Source organism: Triticum dicoccoides, unplaced genomic scaffold (assembly GCF_002162155.2).
Source record: "Triticum dicoccoides isolate Atlit2015 ecotype Zavitan unplaced genomic scaffold, WEW_v2.0 scaffold33608, whole genome shotgun sequence".
NCBI classification, from domain to species: Eukaryota; Viridiplantae; Streptophyta; class Magnoliopsida; order Poales; family Poaceae; genus Triticum; species Triticum dicoccoides.
This window is the reverse complement of record NW_021264285.1, coordinates 7,897-21,788: the sequence shown is the minus strand read 5'-3', so window position 1 is coordinate 21,788 and position 13,892 is coordinate 7,897. Positions and strand designations below refer to the sequence as shown.

The window sequence follows — 13,892 nt, the reverse complement described above, 5'->3', positions numbered from 1 at the left end:
TCTTCTTCTTCTTCTTCTTCTTCTTCTTCTTCTTCTTCTTTTTGATGAAACGGTCAGGCGGCACAAATAATAAGCTGTCAATGTAATCTACCATATCGTAAGACAAATCGCGTGCCTCATTCATCCAGCATATGGCCACCGGGGGAGGGTCCTCCAACTCTGACAGTTCATCAAGGTAGGAGCTTATCACTTCAACATCATCCTTGAGAAGGTGCACCCCCTCCTTGATCCTCTTGGGCAACCTCTTGTAGTGTTCCTGAGCAGGAGCTAGCAGTATGCCAAGCTTCTCAACAAGGGGTCTCATGGGTCATGGTGCCCAATGAAGAACTCACCGAACCATCTAATTAATCAAAGAGCACACAAGAAAGATAAGACAGGGTGCGGATCAATAATTAATGAATGGATTAGTTCCTATGCACATGCATGGGTTCGATGCTGTACTGCCATATATACAGACAGAAATCAAGAGAAATCAAGGCAAAGCTAACTAGGGAGATAGATCAAGCAACACTCACCAAACAGCCTCGAGATATCCTCAAGGACTGGCAGTTGAGCACCAGATTGCTCGACTTCATTTTCGGCACTTGATTCAATAACAGGATCAGAAACTGAAACAGGAAAAGCATGCAGGATTAGTTAGTAATTAAGAGTACTGAGCGGAAGAATTAAGGAGAGGTTTTCGCTTGTGCTAACCTGTGGCTGTGGTTGGATTGTCGATTAAGACATTCTTGTAAAGATAATATATATACCACATCCGAATCATAGACAGGACGAGGGCCGACAGGGGCGGATAGCAAAACCATCGCACTATATAAGATGCAATAATAAAAGTAAGAAAATAATACAAGTATCTATGTAAACATACAAGTAAGAATATTTTTCCTTTCAGAAAGAAGATAAGAACAAGAGGCTCACCACGGTGGTGCCGGCGATGAGCTCGACGCGGGTGATCGACGGCGGTGAAGATGGGGTCGGGGCGTGACGGACCGCTAAACCTAGACAAATATTGTGGAAAATGGAGCTTGGAGGTCGAGCTTGGAGAGGAGAAAGCTTAAGTAGTGTGGCTCGGGCATTCCATCGAACACCTTGTGTGCATAGGAGGTGAGCTAGTTATAAAGATAATATATATACCACATCCGAATCATAGACAGGACGAGGGCCGACGGGGGCGGATAGCAAAACCATCGCACTATATAAGATGCAATAATAAAAGTAAGAAAATAATACAAGTATCTATGTAAACATACAAGTAAGAATATTTTTCCTTTCAGAAAGAAGATAAGAACAAGAGGCTCACCACGGTGGTGCCGGCGATGAGCTCGACGCGGGTGATCGACGGCGGTGAAGATGGGGTCGGGGCGTGACGGACCGCTAAACCGAGACAAATATTGTGGAAAATGGAGCTTGGAGGTCGAGCTTGGAGAGGAGAAAGCTTAAGTAGTGTGGCTCGGGCATTCCATCGAACACCTTGTGTGCATAGGAGGTGAGCTAGAGCACCACCAAGCCCTCTCCCCCTCGGCCACAAAAAACCAGAGCAGTGTGCTCTGCTCTTACGCGAGAGGGGAGCCTTTGGTCCCGGTTCAAGCCACCAACCGGGACCAATGATGGTGGGCCAGGAGCGAGGCCCATTGGTCCCGGTTCGTCCCACCAACCAGGACCAAAAGGTCCAGATGAACCGGGACCAATGGCCCACGTGGCCCTGCTGGCCCCCTGGGCTCACGAACCGGGTCCAGTGCCCCCATTGGTCCCGGTTCTGGACTGAACCGGGACTAATGGGCTGACCCGGCCTGGACCAAAGCCCTGTTTTCTACTAGGGGGGGGGTGCTGCATTTATATGCTTCTGTTTTTGTTGTGCATGTATCAACTGTCCGCCTTCTTCTTTTCTTAAATAGGGAGTTGTATTAATTAAAAAAGAAAAAAAATTGCTTTTACAATCTTGCAAGGCCACGTTCAACACGCAGGCATTGTCCTTACATAACACCACCACGCAAGTCTCTACGCCCAAGCACTACTAGGGAAAACCCTAGTAGTAGCGCGGGTTTTGAGGCTATCAGCAGCGTGGGCAGCCGCGCTACTACTACGGCGCTATAGCTAACTGTTAGTAGTAGCGTGGTCTATACACGTGCTACTACTATTGATTATAACAACAACGCTTTTCTAGAACGTGCTACTATTAGTTAGCTGTAGCGCTTTCCTAGCCCCGTGCTACTGCTATATCTTTCATCACCCCCCACGGAGCGCATTACCGAGAGGGCCCAGAGATACCTCTCCGATATTCGGAGTGACAAATCCTAATCTCGAAATACGGCAACCCAACATGTACCTTTGGAGACACCTATAGAGCTCCTTTATAATCACCCAGTTACGTTGTGACGTTTGGTAGCACACAAAGTGTTCCTCTGGCAAACGGGAGTTGCATAATCTCATAGTCATAGAAACATGTATAAGTCATGAAGAAAGCAATAGCAACATACTAAACGACCGGGTGCTAAGATAATGGAATGGGTCATGTCAATCAGATCATTCACCTAATGATGTGATCCGGTTAATCAAATAACAACTCTTTGTCCATGGTTAGGAAACATAACCATCTTTGATTAACGAGCTAGTCAAGTAGAGGCATACTAGTGACACTCTGTTTGTCTATGTATTCACACATGTATTATGTTTCCGGTTAATACAATTCTAGCATGAATAATAAACATTTATCATGATATAAGGAAATAAATAATAACTTTATTATTGCCTCTAGGGCATATTTCCTTTAGTCTCCCACTTGCACTAGAGTCAATAATCTAGATTACACAGTAATGATTCTAACACCCATGGAGCCTTGGTGCTGATCATGTTTTGCTCGTGGAAGAGGCTTAGTCAACGGGTCTGCTACATTCAGATCCGTATGTATCTTGCAAATCTCTATGTCTCCCACCTGGACTAGATCCCGGATGGAATTGAAGCATCTCTTGATGTGCTTGGTTCTCTTGTGAAATCTGGATTCCTTTGCCAAGGCAATTGCACCAGTATTGTCACAAAAGATTTTCATTGGACCACTAGGTATGACACCTAGATCGGATATGAACTCCTTCATCTAGACTCCTTCATTTGCTGCTTCTGAAGCAGCTATGTATTCCGCTTCACACGTAGATCCTGCCACGACGCTTTGTTTAGAACTGCACCAACTGACAGCTCAACCGTTTAATGTAAACACGTATCCGGTTTGCGATTTAGAATTGTCTGGATCAGTGTTAAAGCTTGCATCAACGTAACCATTTACGATGAGCTCTTTGTCACCTCCATAAACGAGAAACATATCCTTAGTCCTTTTCAGGTATTTCAGGATGTTCTTGACCGCTGTCCAGTGATCCACTCCTGGATCACTTTGGTACCTCCCTGCTAGACTTATAGCAAGGCACACATCAGGTCTGGTACACAGCATTACATACATGATAGAGCCTATGGCTGAAGCATAGGGAACATCTTTCATTTTCTCTCTATCTTCTGCAGTGGTCGGGCATTGAATCTTACTCAACTTCACACCTTGTAACACAGGCAAGAACCCTTTCTTTGCTTGATCCATTTTGAACTTCTTCAAAACTTTGTCAAGGTATGTGTTTTGTGAAAGTCCAATTAAGCGCCTTGATCTATCTCTATAGATCTTAATGCCTAATATGTAAGCAGCTTCACCGAGGTCTTTCATTGAAAAACTCTTATTCAAGTATCCCTTTATGCTATCCAGAAATTCTATATCATTTCCAATAAGTAATATGTCATCCACATATAATATCAGAAATGCTACAGAGCTCCCACTCACTTTCTTGTAAATAGAGGCTTCTCCAAAAGTCTGTATGAAACCAAATGCTTTGATCACATTATCAAAGCGTTTATTCCAACTCCGAGAGGCTTGCACCAGTCCATAAATGGATCGCTGGAGCTTGCACACTTTGTTAGCTCCCTTTGGATCGATAAAACCTTCTGGTTGCATCATATACAACTCTTCTTCCAGAAATCCATTCAGGAATGCAGTTTTGACATCCATCTGCCAAATTTCATAATCATAAAATGCGGCAATTGCTAACATGATTCGGACAGACTTAAGCATCGCTACGGGTGAGAATGTCTCATCGTAGTCAATCCCTTGAACTTGCCGAAAACCTTTTGCAACAAGTCGAGCTTTGTAGACAGTAATATTACCGTCAGCGTCAGTCTTCTTCTTGAAGATCCATTTATTATCAATTGCTTGCCGATCATTGGGCAAGTCAACAAAGTCCATACTTTGTTCTCATACATGGATCCCATCTCAGATTTCATGGCTTCAAGCCATTTTGCGGAATCTGGGCTCACCATCGCTTCTTCATAGTTCGTAGGTTCATCATGATCTAGTATCATGACTTCCAGAACAGGATTACCGTACCACTCTGGCGCGGATCTCACTCTGGTTGATCTACGAGGTTCAGTAGTATCTTGTTCTGATGTTTCATGATCATCATCATTAGCTTCCTCTCTAACTGGTGTAGGTGTCACAGAAACAGGTTTCTGTGATGTACTACTTTCCAATAAGGGAGTAGGTACACTTACCTCGCCAAGTTCTACTTTCCTCCCATTCACTTCTTTCGAGAGAAACTCCTTCTCCAGAAAGTTTCCAAATTTAGCAACAAAAGTCTTGCCTTCGGATCTGTGATAGAAGGTGTATCCAATAGTTTCCTTTGGATATCCTATGAAGACACATTTCTCCGATTTGGGTTTGAGCTTATCAGGTTGAAGCTTTTTCACATAAGCATCACAGCCCCAAACTTTCAGAAACGACAACTTTGGTTTCTTGCCAAACCACAGTTCATAAGGCGTCGTCTCAACGGATTTTGATGGTGCCCTATTTAACGTGAATGCGGCCGTCTCTAGAGCGTATCCCCAAAACGATAGCGGTAAATCAGTAAGAGACATCATAGATCACGCCATATCTAGTAAAGTACAATTACGACGTTCGGACACACCATTACCCTGTGGTGTTCCGGGTGGCGTGAGTTGCGAAACTATTCCATAATTTTTCAAATGTACACCAAACTCGTAACTCAAATATTCTCCTCCACGATCAGATCGTAGGAATTTTATTTTCTTGTTACGATGATTTTCAACTTCACTCTGAAATTCTTTGAACTTTTCAAATGTTTCAGACTTGTGTTTCATTAAGTAGATATACCCATATCTGCTTAAGTCATCTGTGAAGGTGAGAAAATAACGATATCCGCCACGAGCCTCAACATTCATCAGACCACATACATCTGTATGTATGATTTCCAACAAATCTGTTGCTCTCTCCATAGTACCGAAGAACGGTGTTTTTGTCATCTTACCCATAAGGCACAGTTCGCAAGTACCAAGTGATTCATAATCAAGTGGTTCCAAAAGTCCATCAGTATGGAGTTTCTTCATGCGCTTTATACCGATATGACCCAAACGGCAGTGCCACAAATACGTTGCACTATCATTATCAACTCTGCATCTTTTGGTTTCAACACTATGAATATGTGTGTCACTACTATCGAGATTTAATAAGAATAGACCACTCTTTAAGGGTGCATGACCATAAAAGATATTAGTCATGTAAATAGAACAACCATTATTCTCTGATTTAAATGAATAACCATCTCGCATCAAACAAGATCCAGATATAATGTTCATGCTTAACGCTGGCACCAAATAACAATTATTTAGGTCTAATATTAATCCCAAAGGTAGATGTAGAGGTAGCGTGCCGACTGTGATCACATACGGTCATCGGAATGGTCCGAAGGTGAAGATTTATATATGGAAAGTCCTCATACGGTCACCGGAAGTGTTTGGGGGTTTGCCGGTATTGTACCGGGACCACCGAAAGGGTTCCAGGGGTCCACCGGGAGGGTCCACCTGCCCCGGAGGGCCCTATCGGCTGTATGTGGAGGGGAACCAACCCCTAAGTGGGCTGGGCGCCATTCCCCCCTAGGGCCCATGCGCCTAGGGTTGAGGAGAAACCCTAAAGGGGGCGCCCCCCTTGGCTTCACTACTAGGGAAAAGCCTATACACAAAATCTTACCAGCAGCGCGCCATAAAATCAGGCGCTGTTGCTAAGTAGCAGTAGCGCAGTCTGTGGAAACTCGCTACTGAAACAAGTTTATCAGTAGCGCGTGCACTCCAAGCGGCGCTACTGCTAAAATTCCCACGACGCCGCCGCGAGGCCAGTTATAGCAGCAGCGCATTAAAATAGACAGCGCTACTGCTACGTAACGTAGCAGCAGCGCATTTCTACTGCTAAATTAACTACAGATCTCACTATAGCCTCATCCACAGATCACACTCACTCACACTCACGGTCTCCTCCTCACCCCCCGCGCCCCCGGTCCTCCCCCGTCGCCCCTCCCCCGATCTGTGCCGCTGTCGCCTCATCCTCCTCGCTGGACTCGGTACCGGCCTCCTCCTCCGTCCTCCCTCCACTCGCCGCTGGCCTCCCCCTCCTTGCTCTGCCTTCCTCCTCGATCCGTCCTCCCTCCACTCGCCGCCGGTCGGCCCCTCCTCGCTCCGCCTTCCTCCTCCGTCCTACTATCTTCTCCCTCCTCGAGTCGCCCCTCCTTGTCCCTCCTTCCTGATACATTTTGATTTAGTAGGCTTTCATATGTAACATTTTGATTTAGTTGATTTAGTATGGTAGTGGATTTAGTATGCTAGTTGATTTAGTATGCTAGTTGATTTAGTCGATTTAGTTGATATGATTCAGTTGATTTAGTAGGCTAGTTGATTTAGTTGATTTAGAACATTTTGATTTAGTTTATTTAGTAGGCTAGTTGATTTAGTTGATTTAGTAGGCTAGTTGATTTAGAATATTTTGATTTAGTTGATTTAGTAAAATGGCGCCACCACCAGCACCACTATGTCGACTGTGCAAGTCAAGGTGCACCAGCAGCCTTGCAACTGGCAAGCTGTTCGGCATCTACTTCCATCCGAGTTTTCGTCATGCGGCGATAAGAAATTAGATGAAATGTAACAACTATTTTATTTTTAGTGTTGGCATTACTGCATTGTGTCATTTTTCTTTTCTTACACAGATCGTCCCATGCAATGTGAGGTTGAAATTCAACAAGCTGACAGGAGACACTGTGACATTTGAGGCTCCTGGGGGACCGTACACTATGGAGGTCGAGAAAGGACGCAATATGTCGCAGATTGGAGGAGATGGACGGACCCGTTTCCTCGCTCGCATGCGTCTTATTGGTGGTGAGTTGATCAGATTCTCCTTCAGAGCAGAAAAACCCAAGCTGGTTGTCATTCGTGATTTAGAAAGACCCAAGTCGGGGTGCCATTCGTGACCCGCCTGACTAGTACCATGGTCGATCGGCATGAAATGGTATGTTATACGTACTGCATGTAGTAATTTGATGATATATATATGCTTTATTGTTATACTTACAAATGCAAATTATCCGATTATATGCTTAGTGAATCCGATGATATGCTTAGTGTAGAGTCTAATGATATGCTTTGTGGAATCTAGTCGATGATATACTTTAGTGTAGAGTCTGATCACATGCTTAGGCTATTTATTAATTGATATGTTTTTCTTATTCAGAGATTGCCAAAGAACCTATCTGTGAGTTGTGGTATCAAGCCTGATGAAGAAGGCTCAGTTGGACTACGCCTTACCGCAAGGGGCTCCGTCACCACATGTACTTACCGCATGGGCACAGATGGTCGCACACACTTGAACTCGGTTGGGTGAAAGAGATTCCTCGTTGGCAAGAATCTTCGTGCTGGACAGGCCATCCTAATTACTATCAGGAACACACACCGCCCAGGCTTGAGGATGATGATCGTCGTCGATATCATCTAGAACTACATATGTGTATGTGGCTATATCATCTAGAACTACATATGATGATCGTCGTCGATATCATGTAGAACTACATATGATGATCGTCGTCGATATCATATAGAACTAAATATGATGATTGTCGTCGATGTCACCTTGTACTGCTTGAGGATTCATATTGAGTATATATGAAATTGTAATCTAGTACTCCCTTGGTTCCAAATTACTCGTCGTGGTTTGAGTTCAAATTTGAACTAAAACCACGATGAGTAATTTCGAACCGAAGGAGTACTACCTAGTACCTATAACGCTTTATGAAATTGATATCTAGTAGTACCTAGTATCTGGAAATTGCAGTTTATCGAAGCCAGAATGGGGAAATGGTGAAAGATATAACAGTAGCGCTGGACCCGGAAATCGCTTCAGCTAAGTAATAGCAGCGCGTTCCTGAAAAGCGTTGCTGCTATAGTCAATAGTTGTAGCGCGGGTACAGGCAGCGCTACTACTAAGAGTTAGCTGTAGCGCCTTATTGGTAGCGTGGGTACCCGCGCTGCTGCTAGCCTTTTCCCTAGTAGTGCTTGGGGGGCAAGTTTCCCCTCCCTGGCCGCCGCCCCTCCCCTAGATGGGATCTGAGGGGGCCGGCCCCCTCTCCCTTGCCCCTATATATAGTGAGGGGGCGGGAGGGCAGCCGCACCCTTCCCCTGGTGCAGCCCTTCCCCCTCCCCAATACCTCCTCCTCCGTAGTTCTTGGCGAAGCCCTGCCGGAGAACTGCAAGCTCCACCACCACGCCGTCGTGCTGCCGGAGCTCTCCCTCAACTTCTCCTCTCCCCTTGCTGGATCAAGAAGGAGGAGACGTCCCTGGGCTGTACGTGTGTTGAACGCGGAGGTGCCGTTGTTTGGCACTTAGATCGGAATCGACCGCGATCTGAATCGCTACGTGTACGACTCCACCAACCGCATTCTTGCAACGCTTCCGCATCGCGATCTTTAAGTGTATGAAGATGCACTTCCCTCTCTCTCATTGCTAGTCTCCCCATAGATTGATCTTGGTGATGCGTAGAAATTTTTTAATTTCTGCAACGATCCCCAACAGATTCTTGCCAACGAGGAATCTCTTTCATCCAACCGAGTTTAAGTGTGTGCGACTGTCCGTGTCCATGCGGTAAGTACAGGTGGTGACAGAGCCCCTTGCGGTAAGGCGTAGTCCAGCTGAGCCTTCTTCATCAGGCTCGATACCACAACTCACAGATAGGCTCTTTGGCAATTTCTGAATAAGAAAAACATATCAATTAATAAATAGCCTCGCACATACTTTTGCAAAATATTTCTATTAAGTATAGATTTATACACTATCAAAAGACACAGTACTACACATTTGTACTAAGCATGAATTCTACTAATAAGTATATATAGATTATCTACACTATTAATAGTTCCTTCGATTCTACACTAATAAGCATGTGATCGGACTCTACACTAAAGCATATCATCAACTAGATCCACACAACATATCATTGGACTCTACACTAAGCATATCATCGGTAATTTGCATTTGTAAGTATAACATACCATATCATGCCGATTGACCATGGTACTTGTCAGGCAGGTCACGAATGGCACCCCGACAAAGTCATCACGTGGAGGAATTATGTCCCATAGGTTGCACACCTCCTCCTTGCTCAACCTCATTCTTTGAGCTACGATGGCTTCATGAAGTGGGTCCTCATCATCTTCATCGAGTGGGTCATTATCTTCATCATCTTCGTCATCTTCATCATCTTCCACCAGTTTGATATAAATGATAGCCAGCTTGGGTCTTTTTGCTCTGAAGGAGAAGCTGATCAACTCACCACCAGTAAGACGCATGCGGGCGAGGAAACGGGCCCATCCATCTCCTCCAATCTGCGACATATTGCGTCCTTTCTCGACCTCCATAGTGTACGCCCCCCCCCCCAGGTGCCTCAAATGTCACAGTGTCTCTTGTCAGCTTGTTGAATTTCAACCTCACATTGCATGGGACGATCTGTGTAAAAAAAGCAAAATGACACAATGCAGTAATGCCAACACTAAAAATAAAAATAGTTGTTACATTTCATATAATTTCTTACCGCCACATGACGAAAACTCAGCTGGAAGTAGATGCCGAATAGCTTGCCAGTTGCAAGGCTACTGGCGCACCTTGACTTGCACAGTTGACATGGTGGTGGTGGTGGTGGCGCCATTTTCCTAAAGAAATATGAGCAAAGGATTAACGATCCACTTCACAGGAAACAAAAACAGTAGCATGTGATATTTTTGGTTCTTCTTCAGTTATATTTTCATAGTGGAACCCGATCCCAAAAAGTAAATAACAAGCTCTCAATTAACTTACTAACACCTTCTATAATAGAACCAACAGCTAGCAGGCAAATGCCAAATCAGCCAACAAGACTCACATCCAACAAGTTCTCAATTAGCTTACTAACACCTTCTAGAATAGAACCAACTTTTCACAAATTTCTACCAAATCAAGGTACCACCTACAAAGACACATTTCATCTAATTTGGCCCCTATTGCCTAAGATAACTGATTAAAAAAATAAGTGGCAAATTTAATTGGGATTAACTTAGCACTTGCAAACTAAATACTTGTATCAAAACCAACATCTAGCAGATCACGATACCACCTACCAAAGCATTTCAACTAAATTGGCACCTACATTTTGCAACAAATAACTTATTACAGAAAAACAAAAGCATCTAGTTATCCATATGAAATTCGCAGGCCCTCGCTGCATCTAGCTAGGGCAGCCCTCGGGGGGTGCTGACGAGGAGGGGGTGGCATGGTGACCTCGGTCGGGGGTGCTGACGAGGGGAAGGCCGGTGACTTTCGTACGAGAGGGGGCGAGGACAGCGGCCGGCGAGGGGATCGAGGCCGGTCGGCCAAAGGCGCCCGACCAGAGCTCGCGGGCGGTGACAGAGTGGGCGGCGAGAGGGTGGAGGAGCAGCAGAGGGGCGGTGAGAGGGGGAGGAGCATTACCTGCGGCGGCGGTGGCGGTGGCGCGCAGTGGCGGAGGAGAAACCCTAACCACAGCTGCCGGCATCTGGCGGAGGGGGACGAATGAGAGATGAGAGTGCGGGGGGCAAGGCCGCGTGTTTTTTTTTTGCTGTACCAGTAGCGCGGGTAGAGGGAGCGCGCTACTGCTAAGCCCAATATCAGTAGCACTTTGTCCTGAAAAATGCTACTGCTAAGGCTAAGCATGTAAAAACATAAAAATATACATTGGTCATCATTGATCTTTTTGTGTAGAATCTAAATAGTCAATATGAATCCTCATCGTACCTGTATAGGCACAGGTGAAGATTCATATTGCAGCCACAAATCCTACACATACAGTTCAATGAAAACCAAGTGCTCGAGATAGTTTGAGAAGTAACATATTTAAGGTGGTAAACACCTTGTTCTCTTAGCAGTATGGGACTAAACTTAATTAGTTGCAAGAAGGGATGATACTTAGCAGCAACGAGTGTTGAAGAAAAACGCGGCTACTAAGTACTTTAGCAGTAGCGCGTCCAGGAGAAGGGCGCTACTACTATATCTAGCTTGGAGGCAACGCCGTGGCAATTGTAGTAGTAGCGCTCTTTCGACCTAGAGTGCTATTGCTACAGGGCTATTAGTAGCGCGGTCTTCTGAAGCTCGCTACTGGTAATTAGCAGTAGCGTCTGTTTTTAAACCTCGCTGCTGCTAAAATTCTGTGTATAAGGTTTTCCTTAGTAGTGAAGCTGGGCAAGACTATGAACTAATTAAACTATTGACCTTTCTATCTACTTGATAAACTTTAACTTCTCCGTTTCCATGCTTGATGACATGAAATTCCTTCGGAATCATTCCAATTTCCGATCTATCCACACATGCGAGGTCGAGCGCCTTCTCCACCGAGTTGTTTGTCTGTCTCGACAACTAAATGGAGGTCAGTACACGACATCACTTTTCGTAGTCCTTCAAGACAAGCAGCACCTTCTGTGAAATGTGCTCCTTTGCATCGCAGGATATAGTCCCAGGTAGGTAAAATAATTCTTCCATGATGATCTCGAACCACAGCTCCCCACGCAACACTGCTACTCTTCTCCAAGAAACTTCCATCAACATTGACCTTGGCCCACCCTAGACCAGGCTTTTGCCAATCCTTTTCCTTAGTATGGTCCTGTTGTTCCACTCTTGGCAGTTTAATGACAGGGCTTTTCCCTTTACCATCATTCTCTGCATTTCCACTTTCAATCATGCGTAGGTTTACTGGGTAGTTTTGCAAAAATCTAGCAGAATGGGAATTTTTCACTTTACCTTTTGCGAAGATCGCGTCATTCCTATGGTGCCAAACATGCCATAAAAATGCATAAATTTAGAGATTCTTTACGATACATCATACTACTTAATATGATGAGTAGTATTAGGCTGATCGAATGGTTGATATAGATCAGTACAGAATTTGGCTTGAGGACAGAGTGGTAATTTTGGTCAAGGATTTGTCATTTCGTTTAATCCATAGACCATAGGCCCCTCCATCCTCCACGCCGTGTGCTGCCCCAGGTCCTTCGCCATCCCGGCGCCGCCTTCCCACCTCTGCGCTAGCCGCCAGATCGCCCGTGCAAGCCCAAGGACGGCTGCACCAATGCCCCTGCTAAGTCCCACAATTAATAGCGCCCTCGTCTACACGGCTGTGTAGATCAGCAGCTCTGCAGGTTTTCCATTTTTGCCGACTGCCGGCACATTGCTGAAACCGATTGTCAAACCAGTAAGCTGTGTCTCCTAAGGCTTCATTCATATGTCTTTGACTCAAGAAGAACCTTGCCAATGATGGAGAACTCACAAGACTGTGGTTATGCTCAAGAAATAAGGATACAACATGCCATTTTGCATCTTCTAGCTTCACAGTTACATTCATTTGGCAATTCGTCCCTTCAACGATATTTCTTTTCCTCTTCCTAGTTCCAGAAAATGAATCTTCCCTTACCTACATTTGTTACACTGGAAACTGATCTTCCTATGTTTGTAATTTCTTCCTTTTATCATTGCAAAACCATTCTTCTGTGCATACATGTCGACATATCTGGTAGCATCTTCTAGTGTTTCGAACTCCATACCAATTGCAGGCACTGTATCTTTTTCCATTTCTTCTGGACTTGGGAATACATATTCTTCATTTTCTGCCACTGCTCTTCTATCTTCCTCTGTATCTTCATTCTCATATGTTGCAATAGCTACAACCTTCAAACAACCAAACATGCGAAGAACATATGTCAAATATGAGAGAATGAATAAATAAACTTGTCTTCTTTGATTTTTTTTAGTGAACCAACCTGCTCGTAGAATTGGACCACATTCTCTCTCGACGAAATACCAGATGTATTTTCAATGAAGCCATTGTCACCAACACTATCCTGCAACATTTTTTTTTCCAGAATACAAGTGTGACTTTCAGTTCAACTGTTTCCATCTAGACATGCCTATTATGTCACATGAAACAATCCAACAGTTATCAACTGTTTGTGCAATATACAGAAAGTACCTTCTCAGCTGTTTCAATGTACATATTTTTCACAGCATCGTTTGCAATCTCAGCTTCACCTCTGATATCCACATTACTGGCTATGTTATCTGGAATTTCTCCAATACTTTCTTCCGCAAGTGTAGCATTTGTCCTATTTTCTTTTCCAGCACAACCGCTTGGTATGTTTTGGACAGGGGATCGCTCTTGATTAACAAACAACTCCTGTGTCCAAATACTTTCTTCCGCAAGTGTAGCATTTGTCCTATTTTCTTTTCCAGCACAACCGCTTGGTATGTTTTGGACAGGGGATCGCTCTTGATTAACAAACAACTCCTGTGTCCAAATACAAAATTAATTATGCAATGCCCATGTGCACAATTGAGGTTTCATTTAAAAAGATGGACATACTACTACTTATTCTCTAACCTGTGTTTCTTTTATCATTTGTTGATGTAGTACAAACTGGTCAAATTCTTCCATGAAAACATCCTGCATTTGCATGATAACAAACAAGGTGTTATCAGATTTC

The 13,892-nt window shown here is 44.4% G+C and overlaps 1 long non-coding RNA gene across 1 annotated transcript; it reads right to left on the bottom strand.

Moving 5' to 3' along the window:
* Positions 1-23: 23 nt before the first annotated feature.
* Positions 24-732, bottom strand: LOC119345910. The gene is made up of 3 exons (XR_005167263.1): positions 694-732; positions 516-608; positions 24-340 (listed from the first exon to the last, which is right to left on the bottom strand). It is a non-coding gene; the product is annotated as an uncharacterized LOC119345910 (long non-coding RNA).
* Between the last annotated feature and the right edge of the window lie 13,160 nt (positions 733-13,892).